Consider the following 20,384-nt stretch of genomic DNA (forward strand, 5'->3'; position numbering starts at 1 on the left):
CCCACGTCAGAAAGGAGGCCACTGAGCTGCTGTCACTCGGGGCACGACCAACACGACGTGTGCGCTTTTCTCCTGACATCAGCCGAGTCTGCCGCTCTCCGGACACGAGCCGGGGGTCCTGCGACTGAACTCAATCCCGATACCAACCGCCAACGTCAGTGCAGACCCCCCGGGCTGAGGGGCCCCTCGAGACTCCCCCATGTCAGGTGCCACAGTATCAGGTCACCCGGAGAGTTTGGGGGTTTCTTATGAAGGATAAGACTCGGGAACAGGGATGGAAGAGACACGCAGGGCAAGGGGTGGGGAAGGGGCTCGGAGGCTCCAGGCCCTGCGGGGGGAGGGGGGTGGGGAGATGTGGGGGAGGGGGGGGAGGCACCACCCTCCCGGCACCTCAATGTGTCCCTTCTCCCCAGGAGCCCAGGGGCGGTTTCATTACAGAAGCGCGATTGATCGCATCACCGGAGGCTGGGCGTCAATCCCCATCACTTTGCTCCTCCACTGGTCTCTCTGGGAGCAGCCCCCAGGCGTCTCAGCAGCAAGCCAAAGAGCCTCACCCGCCCCAGGGGCCAGTGCCTGGGGACAAAGATCAAATGTCGACTTTTTATCATCCCACAGGCCTCTTCCCACGAACATCCTTCAGCTGTCTTGAAAGCCGAGGTCCGGGAACAACTTTTTTGATCCGCAGGCGCAGAGCGGCGGCCCCAACGCAGCCTGTGCGCAGACGCGTGGCTCTGCTCGCGGCCTCCCTGCAGGCGGCTCGTGGAAAGCAGGGCCAGGCGGGGGCAGACACCCGCACCTCCCGGAGGGGCCCCAGGAGGAGACGCAGGGAACCACGCAGACCCAACCCGCCCCACAGACCCATCCGCGGAGCCGCCCCGCGACCACCCCCGCACGCGAGGACCTGTGCCGCAGTGTCCACAGCGGGGCAGAGTCCGCCCAGAGAGGAGGGTGGGCAACACGGGGCCCATCCACAGGATGGAATACCACCCTGCCTCAGAAAGGAAGGGGATTCTGACGCGCGCTCCGATCGGACGCACCCGGAGGACGTCGCGCCCGCGGAAAGCCGCCGCCACGGGAACATGCTGTGGTTCCCCTTCTGGGAGGTCCCTGGAGGGGTCCAAGCCACAGACGCGGGGAGTAGACGGTGGGCACCGGAGCCAGTGCCAACCGACCTGGGGTTTCATTTGGGGACAGCAAAATGTCTTGGGCCCAGAGAGAGGCGATGTCGCACGACCTCGTGAATGCCCTAAACGCCACCGAGTTGCTCCCCTCAACATGGTTATTTTGTGCCAGGTGAACGCTGCCTCGGTAAAGGAGCCCGAGGCCGCCCTGCGAGGCCCGGCGGCCCGTCCCCCAGCAGACAGGGCCCCGGGCGAGCAGGCGGGCAGCGTGCCGCACCCGCCCTCCCTCCCCGGACTCCGCCAGGCACCCCCGCTTCCTCACTCCCACCGCCGCGCACCGCCCCGCGGTCTCCCGCCTTTGCCCGGGGCCCCCACGGCGCAGCCACTCGCCGCCCAACGTAACAGACAAAGAAGCCAAGAGGGTGGGCCGGGAGCACCAGCCTCCACGGGCGGAAAGCCCGGCCAAAGGGCCCGAGGCCCCCACGCGCCCCGCCCCAGCGCTCATCCGGGGGTCTGAGAAGTGAACTCTGGCCCCACTTTATGAGAAGATCTCGGCCTTCCAACGCACACGTACGAAGGTCTCTCTCGGCAGAGGCTTGAATGAACGGTCAGCCTCCGCTCCCTGAGGGAGCAGCAGATCCGCTGCTCCAGGGCCCGAAGCCCGGGGGCGGCTCCCAGAGGCTCGCTGGCTGGACCCCCGTGGAGGGGCCCCGCCGGCCTCCAGCCAGCCGCACGGCATTCGGTCTGGAAGCAACACGGGGGTCCCTCCAAGGTCCCGAGGGGGCTGTGGGAGAGGGGCCGGAGCCTGTCCTGAAGGCGGCCCCTCTCCACCCGTGGGCGCAGACCCTACGGGAACGGAGGCAGGTGTCAGACTCGGCCCCACGTCGCGGCAGCACAACAGCAAAAGGCAGAGGCAACCCGCAGGTCCATCCCCAGACGGACAGACAGACAAAGCACCCCATCCACACGCGGAACGTCGCGGGAAAGAGGCACGGACGTATCCCGCAACACCAACCTCACACGCGGGCGGCTCAGCGGGGAAAGCCAGGCAACAGGCCACACGGCGTGACTCCACTGACGGGACGCGCCCGGAGCAGGCGAGCCCGCGGACACCGAGAGCACAGTGGGTGGGGAGTGACCGCTACCGGGTACAGAGTTTCTTTTGGGGGCAGGTGATGGGAATGTTCCGGAACGAGACAGAGGTGGTGGGTGCACAGCACTGCGAATGTGCTAAATGCCGCTGCCTTGTCGAGTACTAAGCGGTTAATTTTATGTGCGTTTCGCCTCGTTTTTTAAAACAGAAGAAACCGTGAAAAATCAATTCGTTTAGAATCACAGACCCGGGGGCGCCTGGGTGGCTCAGTCGGTTAAGCGGCCGACTTCAGCCCAGGTCATGATCTCGCGGTCCGTGAGTTCGAGCCCCGCGTCGGGCTCTGTGCTGAGAGCTCAGAGCCTGGAGCCTGTTTCAGATTCTGTGTCTCCCTCCCTCTGACCCTCCCCCATTCATGCTTTGTCTCTCTCTGTCTCAAAAATAAATAAACGCTAAAAAAAAAATTAAAAAAAAAAAAAAAAAAAGAATCACAGACCGGGGGTGGCAGAGAAAGTTGGAGCAGAGAGAGGCCGGTGTGTCTGACATCCTTCCCGCCGTCACGGCCCGAGGTTCCCACACTCGTGGCACGCCCTGCAGGACAGCGTCCTTAGGACATGTGACTGATGCACTCGGGACAGGGGATGGCCCCGTTCCCCGTTGTGACCTCAGGCCTGTTACTTCCCCGCCCCTCCAGGAGCCTCGAGGCCCCCGGCGCCCCAGCGTCGGCCGGAATCCAGCTGCGTCCTGAGCAGGACTCACGTGCGTGTGCCCGTGCTCGTGTGCACTCACGCACCATGCACCGTGTCGCATCCACATCTGCGCGCACATACACATGCACGTGTTTGCGTGCGATGGCGTGTGCTCATTTGCGTGCGTGTCTGTGCACGTGTGTTCTGAGAAGGCGGCTGTGGCACAGCTCCATCCAAAGAAATACCATATGAGCCACAGACTCACCTTTTTTTTTTAAGATTTTATTAAATAATCTCTAGGGGCGCCTGGGTGGCTCCGTCGGTTGAGCGTCCAACTTCGGCTCAGGTCGTGATCTCACACTCCGTGGGTTCGAGCCCCACGTCGGGCTCTGTGCTGACAGCTCGGAGCCCGGAGCCTCCTTCGGATTCTGTGTCTCCCCCTCTCTCTGCCCCTCCCCTGCTCACACTCTGTCTCCCTCTGTTCTCAAAAATAAATAAAAACATTAAAAAAAATTTTTTTTAAATAATAACCTCTACACCCAGCGTGGGGCTGGAACTCACGACCCCGTGATCAAAAGCCGCATGATCCTCCGACAGAGCCGGCCGAGCGCCCCTCGGCTGTTGAGTTTTCCAGGAGCTGCCCGTATCGTAAAAGGAAAAGGAAACACAGAGTTAATGTGAATGATACACTTAACCGGATCGGTCTAAAACACTACCACCCGGCCACATAACGCATATAGCGCGTTATTCACCTGCCGTCTCGCGATCTGTGCCAAGTCTCCCCGTCGGGTGGGTCTCCGCCCCGAAGCCCCTCACTGCGGGCCAGCCACACTTCCGGGGCACAGAGGCCGCGGTGTCCAGCGGCACGTGGCGGGCACCCCGGCTCCTCCTCGCTGCGGCCGGCACCAATGGCGAGTCAGAAACGACCGACGAGGGGCGCCTGGGTGGCTCAGTCGGTTCGGTGTCCGACTTTGGCCCAAGTCATGATCTCACAGTTCGTGGGTTCGAGCCCCGCGTCGGGCTCCGCGCTGACAGCTCGGGGCTTGGAGCCTGCCTCGGATTCTGTGTCTCCCCCTCTCTCTGCCCCTCCCCTGCTCACACTCTTTCTCTCTCTCAAAATAAAGATTAAAAAAAAATCTTTTTTAAAGAAAGAAATGACTGACAAAATCGCACACGGCCACTGCTGGCCCAGGGGGCACCAGCACAGCCATGGGAATGGCCGCCGTGACCCGACGGTGGCTCTGAGGTCCAGTTCCGAGCCCAAGGGGCAGCAGGCAGATCACACCTCCCTTGCCGAGTCCCTTGGTCCAGGCCCCTGAATCCACAGTCGCAAAAATGTTCCAAGGGATTTGGGTAATGTCGTCATGAGATGGCATCACCAAACCAACAAAACTGTCCATTAAGCTGCTTTCAGCTGCCCGGGGTGCCCCTGCAGGACAGCGCGGGAACTCAGGGCAGGGCTGGAAGGAAGACCCTCTCAGGCCGTGTCTGTGCGTCTGTGTGTCTGCCGTGTCCACACTGGCGGCCCAGAAAAAGGCCTGGAGAGACGCGTGAGGCTCTCGTCGCTGGGAACGCCGGGTTCCGGACGACCGGCCCTTCGGACCATGGCGTGCCCGAGCGTGGGCTGCCTGCACGCACAAGGGGAATGTTCTGGTCAGGTTGCGGGAGCAGGTACTCGGCTGCATGGCGGGCAGGCAGCTCTGCCGGGGCGGCTCCTCCCACACGTAAATTTGAGACCCGGGACGTGGGGGCTGAGGCTGTTCGAATCCGCTCGAGGTCTCTGCTGAATTCCACAGGGTTCGACTTCAAGAAAACAACACCCACGTGAGGGGCACCCACGCCCGGCTCCGGCGCCCTCTGCAACCTGCGACCGCCTCACAGTCTGTCCCTGGAGGTTTGCCAACCATGTGCTCTCAGCTCCTCTGGACAGATGGAACCCTAGTCTTTCCTTTCCTGCACTGGGAAAACACAACAGCTCTTCTTGAAATCCACTGTCGGCGCGCGGTAACAGAAGACAGCAGACCGTCAGAACCCGGCTTTGCTACAAAGTGGCTGGCTGGGAGGCAAACCCGATTCTATTTAGGTGGATGAGACGGCAGGTCAGCTTGGCCAAGAACGAGAACTTGGAGAGAAGAGACAAGACGTGAGGAATCAGATGAATTTCTTTTGTGAGGCAGAGTATTCTCTCCGTTTCCAGCTATAAATTCTAACAAGCTTACTGAAAAGAAAACAGAAACCACACGCACACACACCCCCCCAATGCAGAGCCCAAGGCCCAAAGCTGTTCCAGAACAGAAGAAAATTAGAGCGATAGCAAAATCACACTTGAAATTAAGGCAGGGAGGCTCAAGGAAGCGACCGTACCCGCTCGGTTCCTTCCTGCCAGGAACAGAGAGAGAAAAGTAAAGCTTTCAGAAAAGAACAGGGGCAAGGGGTGGGTGGTGGGGAGCCAAGAGGCATCTAATTTTATCTGGCTTCTTTCCAACAGCAAAATCTAATCCATCATTCTCCCCGGGTGGAAGCTCTTAATGAAAATGTAGAGACCGAACTTGGAGTTCTCCGGGGATCCTGCTGGGAAGGGCCCCAGCAGCCCCGCGTCCTGCCCGGAGAACTGCCTCATGTGAAGCCTTCGGACTGTCCTGCGGCTCCCTGAACACCCTGTCACTGAACACGAGGCCAAGACGTGCTTGTGTTTATGCCCCCGAGCCTCCTCCTGGCCTGGGGGGGGGGGGGGGCTCCTCCGAGATGCCAGCTGGCAGCTCTTGGCCCCGGAGACCTTGCAGAGAAAGGCCGGTCCTGGGCTCTGCCTCCACAGCCACCCTCTCCCCTCCCCTGCGTGGACAGGGCACGTGTGCCCAGCCATCTGTGCGTCTAGAGACACTCAGGTCGTTTGAACCTTTGGCTGCTGTGAATAGACCTGCTACGAGCCTGGGCGCACGGCGGTCCGTGCAGAGCCCCGCTCTCGGCGGCCTTGGACGTGCACCCGGGAGCGGGATCGCGGGCCATACGGTGACTCCACGTTCCACCTGCGGAGGAGCCACCACGCCGTTTTCCACAGCGGCCGCACCGTTTCCCGTCCCGCCAGAACTCGTTATTTCGCGTTTTGTTTTCTCGTCATCACCCCAGTGGGTGTGAAACGGTACCTCGGGGTGGCTGTGAGCCACGTTCCGCGAGGAGTTTCTTTCGGGGGCCCGCTGGCCGTCTGGGTCTCTCCTTTCGGGAAATGTCCGTTAAGCCCTTTGTGCGTTTTTTGAAGTGGGCCTTTTGTTTCCGCTGGTCTTTCTCGAGCCCCCGAACGGAGGAGGCTCTGGGCGTCCCACGGTCTGGGCGCAGGGGGGTCCCCCGTGCTCGGTGGGGAGGCTCGCAGGGCCTGCCGGCACAGCCCACCCTGCAGGACGATGGGCCAGACATGGTGCAGCAGCCTCGCTCACTGCTTGGAAACAGGCAGGAGGGGCCGGCTCAGCTTTTTGCCTCTCTCCTGGGTGATCCCTAGTTAAGGATCTTGGATCGAGGGACGGTATCATCCAGTAGATCTTATTTTCTCCCAGGAAGAAACGGATCCCAGCTAGCACAGAGCGTAAGCAGTGACCCAGAGGCCAGGCGGACGGCTTGAGCCAGAGTGACGTAACCCGTCCAAACCATCCAAACGAAAGCCCGTGGCAACCAGAAATTCTGGAAAAGGCTTTCGGAACCAGACGCTGCCTTCATTCAGAGGGAAAAATGGTTACCGCTTGAAAGAGACAACATGTAGCGATACCAACATGTAGCGATACCAGATGTCACCGTTATGCTTAAAATAGCGACAAGTCCCGAACGCAAAAGACGCCTTCTCCCGCTTCAAGGTCGTGCCACCAGCCCTGCCGCTCCCCGCGCTGTGGGCTCCGTGTTCCTTCAGTTTTCTGCCTGCGACAAACAGACGATCGGGATTCATTGCCACAAAAGCCGGGCCCACGTAACTCTCAACAGACATGCTCTCAGCACACGAGGCGCTGAGAGCCATGTTACAGCACTTTGCATTTCAAATTTCTGACGTTCCAAAGTGTCTCTCCCTGACACACTGCATGATTTAAAAGGAGCTACCCAAAATAGAGAAGCCATGTTTCTCCGTCCCTACGTGGAAATATGGGTGTGACCGCTCACACGTGCAAGCTAGCAGTGAAGCCCGGGATGGTAAACACCCCCGGCCACGTGAGCACAGCCCCGTCCGGGCCGGGGTTCCGAGGGCCGCTCTACACAGTGCCGCCCCGTCCCGGTTGTCCCGATGCCGGAAGCACGCTGGAGCCAGCTGAGCCCCTGGCGTCCCCCCGGCCCAGGCAGTGAAGGGCTCCCAGTTCTCTCCGAGCACCACACAGATGACACACGCGGGGTGCAGTGGGGCCGTGTGGCCAATCCCCCTTTCGTTTCTCACGTGGGACATTTTGAACCCGATTGAAACAAAACACCGGGGAAAACTAAACATTTTGTGGAATTTTCCAATATCCACTAGCCACCCGAGACTGCGATGAGCTGCCCACCCTGGAGAGGCGCATATCCTGGCCTGCTCCACAGGGGCCCCCGCCTGCCTTCGACCGGGCCTTCTTCTCCCACTCACCTTCACAACGTGACAATGTCTGCCAAGGACATGATGAGCGATCTTGATCTTTCCACTCATTCTGCTGAGTTTTGTGAGCGTGATGTCACACATAGGAGAAAGAAAGGAAGATGGAGGGTGTAGGGGTCCTCGGTCCCAGCACCCATCCCCCACCCCCCTTCCACCCGCATTCCCTCACCCCACCCCCATGACTGGCCAAGTTGGGGAGCCTCTGTCAAGAAGGCTGCAGGAGCCCCTCTTATGTTATGTGCGTGGGGCCTGTGAATTAAACTGACAAGCAACGGATTAACAAAAGAAAATAGTTTAGTCACGCGCCCATGGGAGCCAAGACAAATAGTTGGTTCAGTAGTTTCAATTAGATGTTTATATATATAACTTGGTAGGGGAGAGGGAGAGGGGAGAAAGATCCTTCTTAAAGTTGGAACAAATAGACTTCTTTAGGAAAGACAGATGTGTTTCAGGAAAATAAGTGAGATGTAAGGAAGTTTGTGACATCACTTGTCTCTACAGGTGTAGGTGGCCTCTTTGGCCCTTTCAGGGCCATAAAACCCCCGGAGAAGAGACTTGGGATAGGTTTATCTGTGGGATCCCCTTTGGGAGTAGACCTGCCCTAAAGAAGGACTTGGTGGCAGCCTGATTTCCCAGAAGTTGTTTCTGGTAGTCAGATAGGGGAGGCTCCGAGAAGGATTCTTTCTGCATCTGAGTCTCAATTATCTTCAGCTCAAAATAACCCTCAGGCCGAGGTGGTGTATTTTGGAGTGCCATCTCCCGCTCCCTTCAAGGCCTCTAACCATGACGCATTCGCCCCATCACCCAGCTATAATCAGTCCTCCTGGGCCAACGGGAGTCACTGCTGTGTGGACTCTGTCTGTTCTTTCCTCTAAGACCGGGCCACGGCAGATCTTTTAAGAGCCACTCGATCTCCCGAGTGAGGATGTTTAGAACACCCAATGCAGAAGGAGCCAGGAGAAGAGTGTGGCCCCCGCGGCAGCCCAGAGCCCACTGTGGAGCAGAGGAGAGGGACCACGTCGGGTCCTCGCTCCAGGAAGCCAGCGACCGAGCTTAGGAAGGAGAGGGGGCCGGACATGCCACAGCCTCCCGTGTTCCGCCAGCCAGGCCAGGGCCTCACGGTCCGGGCCGCCCTGAGTAAGGAGAGGTCACAAAAACATCCTCTGACGGAAACCATTCAGCTAATCGCTTCCTGGAGCCCTGGTGATACGGACAGTACTGAGCGGCTTAGATAAGCACTGTGCTCGTGTCCGCTGCCCTTCTCCTCTACGGCCAGCACCCCGCCGCCCCACGGTTGACTCTTTCGGCCAAACCACGGTTGTGTTCAGGGCACCTGATCGATTGCTGTGACAATAACACAAGTTGAAGGGTCTGCCCCGACACATCAGCGTTTCTTCCAGTTGGAATAAGAAGAATACATGCTCCTCAAGTGGTCGGAAAGAAGAGAGCTAGAACGGGTCCTGTGGGCTTAAGAGGTGGGGGTCAGAATCCTCAGGCTGTGTCCTGGCCGTTAGCAGTAGCTCCCAGACAGGGTGCAGCCAAGGCTGTGAGGCCCATCATCACCACCAGCATCGCTGTCGTCACCAACATCACCACTCGCATCGTCTCAGGCTGACGCTTCCGTGGCACTAACCATCAACCTACGGTTAAGCTAACTGTCTGTTATCTTATCTTAAGCTAACTGTATCTCATCTTGGCACCCTCGGGAGTAGAGATCATTAACCCCAGTTCACAAATGAGGCAACCAGGGCATCCAGAAACTAAAGCCATACGCCTAGGAAAGGACAACACCACAGCGCGAACCCGGCAGTCTTTCTCCACAATAAACACCAGACCTGTCCCCGAGACACCGGAACATTTGCGAGCCTACCTCCCAGGGCCCGGAAGGCTCACGGGTGCCTGGTTGGCAGGGAGCCGTCCTGCTTCTCTTTCCCTTACTTCTCTGTTTTTGACACAGGGAACTCTGAGCTCTTCGGCAGTAAAACGGGGTGGCCTGGGTCACGTACAGCAAAAGCTCCGCCAGCCCCCACTGGGGAAGAAGGAAGGCGGGAAGCTCTGGCTATTCACCCACAGCTAAAGCAGCCCACGTGAGTCCAACTCAGCATGTGGTTTGCTTTTCTGAAGACAAACCACAAAAGTTCAATTCCTGGGGAGCAGAGTTGGTTCTGTTTCTGCTTTAAATGCTAGACGATGTCACAACTCGGGGGCTCCAGGCTGAGAAGAGCAGACAGGCCGAGGGTCTGGAAGAAGCTACGGCTGAAGGGCCAAGAAACGCTCTCACCAGAAGCAGCCAGAACCAGCAGTCACACCTTGCCGGCTCCACGCACGGCTGCCTCAGTCACGGGTCCTGCAGAGGGGTGTGGAAAGCTGTCGTCCGTCCACCAGCCTGTGTTCAGAAGCTCGCTGAGAACATCAAAAGCCAAGAGCCTAGATTGTTACTCAGCTGAAGGCGCATCAGGGCTGACTGGAGCCAGACGTACTTTTTTAAAGCAGGAAGCAACCTTCACCACAAAGCAGGTGTCACCAGAGCAGCGATGTGTCAGATCCAGACGGCCATGGGGCTCCAGGCGGCTCCCCCACCAAAGCACCGGGAGGGTGAAGGGGACGTCCCAGAATGGCTTCTGGTCTTTCAGCACCTTCCCCCCTACCCAGTCCAGCCTGACCCTTCCAGGCTCCTACGCACGCCCCTGCGTCCGGCTGTGCACACACCCGCGTGACTTTCCACCCCCACCGGCTCCCCGTGGAGCTCAGCTCTCAGCAGAAGCAGGTCACCCACAAGCAGCCTGGGCTGGGAGCAGGGCTGCCTTTCCCGGCCCGAGCCGCCCTCCACGTACTGGCTGCACCAGCAGAATCGGGGGCCTCAAAGCCTCACCTGGGTGCTAAGGGGTAACACAGGTAAAAGCGGCACCTCGAAGCCCTAAGAAACTCCCATCGCCACAGTGAAGCCCCCAGAAAAAACAAAAGGAGATGGCGGGAGACGCCGTCCTGAACACACACCCCCCCGTTAGCCGACCTGAGGAGCAGGCCCGACAGGGAGCCGGCAGGCTGGCCAGGGTGCCCGCGGGATCCCTGCAGACCCACGGGCTGAAGCTGGAAGACGCGTGCTCCCTGGGCAGAGCCCGGCCGCCAGCGACCCAACAGCTCCTGGCCAAAGCGGACCCTCTGCTCCCCCCTGAGGCCCCCAGCTAGAAGGAGCTGCAGAGCTGCCTGCCAAGTGCTCCCTGCCAGGTGCTCCCACCAGGTGCTCCCACCGGCTGCTCTCACCAGGTGTTCAAGAACGTCGGGCCCCCATTTCCCTTGGCTCTGCTTTCTGGTTGCCGCTTCTGGGACACCACGGGCTCCCCCAGCCAAGGGCTGCTATCCCTTCACGCGCTCGGCCCTACCTCCCTCTCTCTCTCCACTCTGTTCCCCAGTCCCCAAGCCCTCTCCGTCTCAAGGGAGGGAAATGGGACCTACACAAAGGTCATGGTGCGAGAAGCAGTTGCCATGTCCCCACCTACCCATGAGAAAAAAACAGCTAACAAACCCCAAGTGAGAAGCATCCAAAAAAATTCCTGACCGACACACCTCAGATGGTCAAGGCCATCAAAACTAAGAAAAGTCTGAGACATTATCGCTATTGTCCCAGCTCAGAGGAGCCCAAGGGGACAGGATGATCAAACGCCATTGGGTCCCAGGACAGAGGGTACCAGGTAACAGCTCAGGACATGTGCTTAGAGTGCCAGCCTCAGTCTGCAACACTGTGCCAGGGACAGCTCAGTAACTGTGACAGGCACACCACACTGATGCGAGAGGTCATCAGCAGGACATTCTGCACGGGCCGACAAGCACAGGGGAGCTCTGTCCTTTCTGCTCTGTTTTCTTGGAAACCTAAAACTTCTCTAAAAAAGGAAGTCTGGGGGCGCTTGAGGGGCTCAGTCGGTTAAGTGCCTGACTCTTGATTTCAGCCCAGGTCATGACCTCATGTTTCATGAGATCGAGCCCCGCATCGGGCTCCACACTGAACACAGAACCTGCCTAGGATTCTCTCTCTCTGCCCCTCCCCAGCTCGTGCATGTGCACATGCTGCCCCCTCCAAAGGAAGAAAAAAAAAAGGAAAGTCTACTATTTTTAAAAACTAGCAAGACTCCCAGAACCACACCAGCTCAGTCTTTCCACAGACCCCCAGAACGAACAAGGCCCTTGCCCTTCGCGACTGATCTGCAAAGTCCCTGACACAGACATATGCATGGTCCCCCCACTAAGTCTCTGCGATACTTGGGGGCCACTCCCACAAGAGCCCCACTCAACTTGCCATCCTTCTCGGGGTTTCTTGAGACGGTGACTTCTGGGAATCTCAAATAATCCGGGCCTCGGCAGGAGTGAACGGGGCAGCTCCTTAATGTGCAGAGTAACCTTTATTACAAATCAGACTGCTGCAAGTTCATTTCTCCCCATAAAAGCATATTAAATATTTTACGTCTGGTCCTCCTGCTCCCTAACAAAAAAATAAATAAAAGGAAATAAAATAAATAAATAAATCAAATGAAAATGCAGCAAACCAATGTAGACAGGATACCAAAAAGGACACGAGGCAGCCGACAGCTGTGTCTGCTTCTCAAGGTAGTTGCAGGGCTGTGGGGACTGCTAAGAACTTGCCTGGTTTTTTTTTAATGTTTATTTATTCTTGAGAGAAACAGCATGAGTGAGGGAAGGGCAGAGAGACAGGGGGACAGAGGATCCCAAGAGGGATCTGCGCCGCCTGCAGAGAGCCCCGTGTGGGGCTCTGCAGGGCTCAAACTCACGAACGGCCAGGTCATGAGCTGAGCCAAAGTCAGATGTCTCACTGAGCCACCGAGCGCCCCAAGAACGGCCTTTCACACCCGTTCTCTTGAAAGGGCCCAGCAGCGCGCTCCAGAGGCTACCCGATGGTGATGTTGGTAGGGACGAGGGCAAAAGGAGAGTGGAGAGCACAGCTCTGCCTTCAAGGGATCGGCCTAAATGTAAAACATACCTGTAAATTTGTTTGGGTAAAATACTGCTTTTTCTTAAAAAGGAGTGCTCGTGTGTAGTGGGTTTTATTATCGTTTTTTGTTTTAAGTTTATCTATTTATTTACAGATAGAGAGAGGGGGAGAATACCAGGCAGGCTCCGCACTGTCAGTGCAGAGCCCGATGTGAGGCTCAAACTTGGGAACCTTGAGACCATGACCTGAGCTGAAGTCGGACACTTAACCAACTGAGCCGCCCAGGAGCTCCTATCATTGTTTAAGTAAAAAAAAAAAAAAAAAAAAAAAAAAAAAAAAAAAGTATGCGCAACAAATTTGTTTCCACTTCTAACACAGTATATACCCCTCCCTATACAGCACCACATGACAGAAGTTCAACAACGTTGGAAGATAGTTAATAAGGGGTCCTGAGACTGGGAACCAGGGATGGCACTCACGCGCACCTGCGGCGCCACCTAGCGGCGAGGACCGGACCGGGGCGCGCACAGGGCCCAGCCGGCTGACGGATGATGCGGCCGCCTGGTGCCTTATTCCATCCGCCGCGCAGAGTCACCGGGCTTCTGTTTTCCAAGATAAATGGGTGTCATGGAAAGATCCTGACTAGTGCCTTTTTGGGGTGCTGTTAGATGTATACTCAAATTCTGTCCTGACAAGGTCTTCCCCCCAACGTCCAGCCCCGCGGAACCTTGGCCCAAGGTTCACTGGGGGTCCTCCAGGTTCCGCAGAGTGTGCTGCCGCTGGTTTGTTTGCAACCGGCTAGACAAGGTTCCCACCTGCACACCCCACACCGCACGCAGGCCCGGGTCCAGAGGACTCGGGGAGGCAAGGAGGGGATGCACGAGCACACGGCCAACAGGAAGGGATGAGAAGCAGTCTTAAGGCCGGAACTCAGAGGCCCAGCAGGATAGGGCAGTGGTAGGGCCACCCTGGGCAACCGACACCGTATCGACCCAGTAGCACAAATGTGGCACAGACAGCGGTGGGGCCAGAACAGACGTGGGACACCAAGCTTCGCGGGAATGCCAGACGTCACAGCTCTCTTCCTGTGCCTCAACTAGGCTGCGATCTGTCTCCAGGCCACCCCTCCCCACTCACCTACAAACCTGCCATCACGCCTTTCCTCGTCAGGGTCCAGAGCCACGACGCCACTGGGGACAGAGCCTGAGGTCCTTGGACCGAGTCCCACTGGAAGACCACCTTTGCCTACTGTCACCCATCTTTCCAGCCTGGGACTTTTGTACACCTAAGCCCCTGATGTCAAACTCTAACAGACCTTCCGAAGATTCCTTTTGAACAGTAAGTAGTAGCCTGCTCAGATGTATACAACACTCCTTTAGCCTGGAAGAGCTTCCGCTGCTTTGCAAAGGGACAATATGGGGTGGGGAGGGCTGAGGGTGGTGACCCAGGGCAAGGAACCTAGGGGGAGACGCTGGTGAGGACACCTGGGGGGGGGGGACCCGAGTGGGGACACGCCGAGGGGGCACCTGGGGGGATCCTGAGTGATGAGATGCTGGAGAGGAGACCGGAGGCGGGCGAGGGAGGGACCTGAATGAGGAGATGCTGGAGGAGAGACGGGAGGAGACCTGAGGGGACCTGAGTGGAGTCCTCGCCAGGCGCCGTCTTCTGTCTCTAACAACGCCCGGGTTTACGCGGGGTTCCACAGCCCAACTCGCTCATCCACTGGTCGAGTTAGGGTTAACACGGGCCTGGAAAACCCTTCCGGCCGAGGAATTGCACGTTGGAAACGCGGCTCCAGGGAAAAAAATCCGAAAGTCGGACCCCTGACACCTCGCCCGGCCTTCGTTCCAGGCCGCCGCCGTCGCCGCCGCCGTGCTCCGGGTTGCTTGCGTCTTGCGTGCGGTAGCTCTAGACTCCTCCCCCACGCTCCGGTGACCCGCCCCTTCCGGCACTTAACAGGAAGCGACCTCCCAAGGCGGAAGTACCCGGGCGGGTGGAAAGTTGGCGACCGGCGGGTTTGGTTCGGTGGGGTGGGAGGCTGCAGGGAAGTCGGGCCCGTGCCAGGCGGTCCCCCGAGAGCCTGGAGGGCGCACCCGCACGGCGAGGATGGGGCCCGGCCGGCCTTCCGGGGCAGATCCTGGGTGGCCGCGGGGACACAGACCGAGACCCCCATTCTGGGCAGCCGGGGCCGCTCAGCGAAGCCTCCGCAGCGAAGGCAGGACCACAGACATTTGGCGTCCCCTTCCGCCTCCAGCTTTCGTCCCTTCTCTTCGTCCCAAAAGAGCAGGGTTTTGTACGGCCTCTGAGCGAAAAATTGTTTTTATGTTTGTAGAGGTTTAGATGAGCAGCCGCCTTGGGCCTGGGGAAAGTGCCTAAGGCACATCTGTTTGCCCTCAGGTTCTGTGCCTGGCGGATCGGAGGCCGGGAAGCGGTGAGGGGCTGAGGACACTGTGCTCCTAACAAGTGCTCCCAGGGAGAGCTGGTCTCTCAGCCCCGGCCCGTTCGGACCCCTCTGGGGGACCGTGGGCGGCGTTGGTCGGTGAGCCGGAGTGACTGTTCGCAGGGACCAGGTTTGCCGCCTGGCTGGATCCCCAGAGATGCTCTGGCTTTGATGCCGACGCCCGGGGACCAGCGAAGACATGGTCCTGGATCAGCGATGGCGAGACAGGCGTGGACGTGAGCTTCAGGAACTCCGTCCTGGTGAAGCCTTCCAGTATGTGGTGCAACCGTTGGCCTTTTCCATTAAGGGTAGTGTTTATTTTATAACCACTAGGGTTTTGTAGCTGATCACCAGGATGCACCAGGATGGCATTATCCTGGGGGTTCTGCCTGTGCTCTCTGTGTGGTTTCACCCTGGATGTAAAGTAGGTGACAGGTACCTCTACCAGGCTGGAGAGCTGGGTGGGTCCTAGAGGCAATAAGGGCCCTGAGCACGTTCATAAAGTAGTGCTACAAGTGACTGACTCAGGACAGTGCCAGGACACTGGGAGGCTGGCAGCCACTGTCGCCCCGAGTGCTGTGCCTCCCGCTGCCTTCCACCGTGTGCCTGTGGCTGAGGGGTGTCTGTGGTCATGAGACCGGTAAATGGCTAGCATCACATCCACCCCTGGGTCTTAGGTCTCCCCAGGCAGCTTTGTGGGGCTTCGGCCACAGTTCCTGCACTCGGGAGTCCTCAGGAGGACCAGATGGCTTCCTGGGTGCCACGACTTGCTGCAGATAGAGGGTGTAACAGCATCCTGGATGGTCCCAGAACACCAGGCGCCTGTGCTGACTCTTCCCCTTCTAGGGATTCTGCGCCCACCCTGCACCTCCGCATTTGGTGGGGACTGGTCTGTGAGCTGCCCCCCACCCACACCCTTCTGAACACCCGCCTGCACAGCATCAGATGCAACTGCCCGGCTGGCCCGACCTGTGACCACCCCCTCTCCACATGGCCCCAGGGCAGCAGACAGCCTGTGTGGGCTCCATCCCCATTGCGTGGGCCTGGCTTCTCTCTGAATGGCTCCCTGATGCGTTGCGGCCTTGACACATACCGTGCGTGTGGCCAGAGAATCTTGCAGGGGCACAACGACAGCCTTCTCTGCCCCCAGACTCTTCTCTGGCGTGGACAGTTTGTGTAGGGCACCCCTCACACGGTGCACAGCCTCACTTTGCCCTCACTGCCCCCTCTACGTAGTCATGGACACCATCTTTCTGTCAGCTGAGCTTTGGAGACCTGCGTCCTCTGCCTCCAGGACACTGTCCACATGCTGCTTGGGGAGCTGCCCTGGCTGCTAGACATCCTCGCCTTTGGGGTGAGGCCTGCGGGGGGAGGGAGCAGAGTGATGTCCCCTGAGGTGTCTCCTCCTTTTGCTCTGGGAGGAAGAACTGGGCCCTGAAGCTGTTTCTAAAAGGCCTCTGGCATAACACCGCCTTCAGTGGTGGGCGCGATCGCCTGGCACCGCAATTACCAGAGCCACACCTTGTTGACTTGGCCATCAGGCCACTGTCACCGCGTGGGGTGGCTCCCGGTGCAGGGACAGCGGTCTGTGCCTGCTTCAGGAGCTGTGTGGGGGGTGTCAGCTGCTAAGCATAGAGCGCAAGGGGCCCTCCATTCAGCCCCAGCCCTGTCCGCGTGCCTGCATCCACACTGCTGCTGTGGTGCCACCACCCCTGTTGGCTGGAACTGGGGTCAGGCCAGCAGTCGCTGCAGCACGGCCAGCCCTCAGAGCAGCCTGTGCCCCTACGCACCAGATGCCCAGATGGCCCGGTGGCCCAATGCATACATACCCCCCCTTTACGGTGCGTGTCTCTGGGGGTGCAGACCAATAGACTTGCTGATGATGCACTGGGTGGGACCCCCCCCAAATGGCGCTAGCCTCATCAGGCAGTGACCCCACGCAGCCTGTAGGTGCAGTCAGACCAGAACCAGCCGCATGCCAAAGTATCCTGAGCCTGTGCAAGTGGCAGACCTAGGCCCCACTGTATGCAAGCTGCTGTGCCTGTCCCCACACTTGGTGGCCACACATCCAGGCCACTGGCACCCTCCAGTCCTGTCTGGTAGCGGGAGGCCTGAGCCAGTAGGTGGCACCTGCCCACGTTCCATCTCTCAGCAGGGATGAGGTGATGTGAACCGCACGCAGGGGGTCTCAGCACGGCAGGACCCTCCCCCAAGGACTTGTCCCCTGGGTCTGGCCTTGGCTGCTGGCCCTGGCGGGGAGGATGGTGCTGGGCCAGCTCTGAGATGCCCCTTCACTCCACAGGTGACCGGGCAAAGTTACTTGACCTCGTCTCACAGTAAGCGTCCGCTGGAGGGGAGACAGCTCTGACAGCCAGGGGGGCCTGTGGGGCCGGTGCAAAATGGGACAGTGGGCAGCCTGAGCCAGTGACATGGCAGGCCTCCCCTGCACCCACCATGTATCACAGGCTCCCCTCCACGGGCCTTCCCGAGATGGGATCACCTGCAGCTCGGCAGATTTGTCTGTTTTAGACAACTACCCTAACTTTGCTTGACGTTCAGAAACTGCTTTACTATTGGGCGCCTGGGTGGCTCAGTGGGCTAAGCATGTGACTTTTGGTTTCGGTTCAGGCCCCAATCTCCTGGTTTATGAGTTTGAGCCCTACGTCCAGCTCCGTGCTGCCAGTGTGGAGCCTACTTGGGATTCTCTCTCCCACTCCCTCTCTGCCCCTCTCCTCCTTGCTTGCCAGCTCACTCTCTCAAAGTAAATAAACTTAAAATAGATCTATATTTTAAAAAAAGAAAAAGAAGAAGCTGCTTTACTAGTCTCTCGCTTTGCCCTGAAAGGCACCTCGAGGACTTGGGTCAGCTGCAGACGAGGGCCTGGCATTGGTTCCCTGGCCACCGAGCTGCTAGAATGAGCCGCTTCCCTGAGACGGACTCAAGAGGTGTTGCAGATGACATCCACCCTCCTGCCCGTGGCTTCCCCGGAACCGTGTCTTACAGGTTTGCGCAGAACAGTCTAAGCGAGCCTAAGTTATTTACGACTGTCGCTTCCGAGCTTGCAGAGGTCACGTACAGGCCGGTGTTCCGTGAGCTCTGCTTAACAGGGTAAAATCAGAGGTTCTGTGCTGGCTTTCCAGTCCTGGTATTTACCACTGTCAGTCATCCCCAGGGCAGGAAACAAGTCGGCATGTCCCCGTGGGGCTGCCAGGGCCACCGTCGCCGTGCCTGTTGTAAGCCCATGGGTCCCATGCCCTCCCCTGGGACAGAACGTTGACAGGCCTTCCCCCCGCCAGCCCAGGCCCTGCAGCGTTGACCACTTGTCCTGTGGTCTCACCCCCTTAGGACGTGTCTGTGGCCTTGGGAGGGTTGTGGGGGGTCTGACCCCCCAGAAGTCTGAGGCAGAGCCGCACACTGGCACTCAGCGGTCTCGCCTCGGGCCTCATGGTGCCCACGTGCAGGCCGGCCATCTGCCCAGAGCCGTGTCTTGCTCTCTGAGGAGCCTGGTCTCAGGACCCGAGTGTGCCCATGGCCCAGAGTTGCCAACATGCCTGTGCATCAGTGGCCCAGTGATGGAGACCAGCCCCAGCTCTGGCCTCTACCAGTAGAGAACCCACAGGTCACGGTGGTATCGGGGACGACACTAGACGGCGGGTCCCTGTCTGGTGGGGGTGTTTCCTCTCCCTCCTCCCTGGGCCCTCTTCAGGGTCCCACCCAGAAGGGATCAGGGCACCCCACACGCACCAGTCTTTGACTTCCTGCCGCAGTCTCACTATGCCTGCCACGTCCCCCAGAGGCATGGCCCACACTGCCCACCCGCCCGCCCGCGTGGCAGGAGCCTGGCAGTGGGGCCTGCGGCAGCCGTTTCTAGGCCAACAACCAGCCCGTTGGTCTCACCAGCAGCCCAGTTAGCGCAGCTAATTTCAGCACGGTGTCTGGTGTCCCAGGACCTGCTCTGGGTGCCTGCAAGGTGGCGGTCAGCTAGAGGACAAGCTGTTACTGCTTCCCCCTGCGCAGCATCCCAGGAAGGTGAGAAATGCGGGTCCTTACAGGCGTGAGAGCAGACTTGCACCACCGGTTCCACCACATGAACTCGTGGCCTCTGTGACGTGGGGCTGCGGTCAGCGCGAGGACCACAGCAGCAGGTGTCCGCCCGGCAGCAGGTGTGGCCGGCGCCCAGAGGCCAGAGACAGCACAGCAGTGATGTTCAGGGAGGGCCTGTGCCCCCCACAGCTGCCACCTGTAGGCCTGGCTCCCACCGTCCTGACGACCCACGCTGCTGCCTAGCTGCGCCCAGGTGCCCCTGCCGTGTACTTCCTGCGTCGGTCGCAGCTGTGACCACAGCGGACCCGGATCACAGCAGGGCTTCCCCCAGTGGACTCTCCAGAAGCTGTCTGGTGCGGGTGCCCTGTTCTGCCTGTGCAGCCTGGAGAGAAGACATGACTGTGTGGCAGGATCTGCCCGGCCCGGGGGTCAGTTCAAACCTGGAACCAGTCCCGAGGGCCGACATAATGCCGTGCCCTTGGCTGCCCACCCCGTGTGAGCAGCACCACGGGCCACAGGAGAGCCCTGGGCAGCAGGAGCAAAACAGTATGCGGGGCCTCGCAGGCAGATGAGCACAAATGGGCCTCAGCAGGGGGAGCAAGGCCAGCACTGCCGACCATCTGCCCTGGCAGGATGGCAGTGCCCTGGGATCTAAGCCCCCATCCCCCTAAATCCATAATAAAAATAATCCCGCATTTGCCTGATCTGCCCCAGTTCCAGAAGTGTCTCCTGATGTGTCATCGTGTTGATGCGTGACAGCAGTCCAGGGAGGCACAGCTGACCCCATTTCACAGAATTGCACCAGGGAGGGTTTGGGAGCCCAAGGGGGCAGGGGACACCCCATCCTGCCTTCTAGGTGAGGACACCTGACCGTTCATAGGCCCCCAGCCCAGAGCTCCTGCTAAGAGCCTGGTCCAGGCCTTTGCGAGGATCATGACTGGGAAGCTGGGCACTGCTGGTCCCTGCGGCTGCCGTTGCTGCCTGGGGGCCCCCCACCCAGGATGCAGCCTGGCGCCTGCGTCACTCAGTAGCCCCAGGGGCACAGTTCCCCCGGGAGCAGGACAGTAGGGCCTACCACACACACCCAGAGCATCACGGCTGAGGGGAATGTGGTCCCAGCCCCGACGGCACCTTCTGCCCTGAGGGGCAGAAGGCAGAGGGACTGTCTGCTTGGGCCCCATCGCGGGCCGGGTGAGGAGCCTGACAGAGAGGTGATGGGCCCCCTCCCTCCTCGGAGCCCCCAAAGCCACTCAGCCTGGGCTTGGGCACCCCCGAGCCAGACACCGCCTCCTGAGGCAGGACACTGCCAGGGCACCCCTGGGCCCACGAAGAGCAAGTCTGGCTGTCTCTGGCTTAGGGTAAACTGAAGTATGGACATACCTCCCCGCCCTCAGGGCAGCTACCCAGTCTACCTGCTGCTGGCCTGGGCATGGGGCACAGGCCCAGATGCCCTCA

At 59.3% G+C, this 20,384-nt stretch overlaps 1 long non-coding RNA gene across 1 annotated transcript; it reads right to left on the reverse strand.

Annotated features, from left to right (window-relative positions):
• Positions 1 to 4,029: 4,029 nt before the first annotated feature.
• On the reverse strand, positions 4,030 to 7,610 carry LOC122234713. The gene is made up of 3 exons (XR_006212625.1): positions 7,492 to 7,610; positions 6,662 to 6,803; positions 4,030 to 5,022 (listed from the first exon to the last, which is right to left on the reverse strand). It is a non-coding gene; the product is annotated as an uncharacterized LOC122234713 (long non-coding RNA).
• Between the last annotated feature and the right edge of the window lie 12,774 nt (positions 7,611 to 20,384).

Source organism: Panthera tigris, chromosome E3 (assembly GCF_018350195.1).
Source record: "Panthera tigris isolate Pti1 chromosome E3, P.tigris_Pti1_mat1.1, whole genome shotgun sequence".
In the NCBI taxonomy this organism is placed as follows: domain Eukaryota; kingdom Metazoa; phylum Chordata; class Mammalia; order Carnivora; family Felidae; genus Panthera; species Panthera tigris.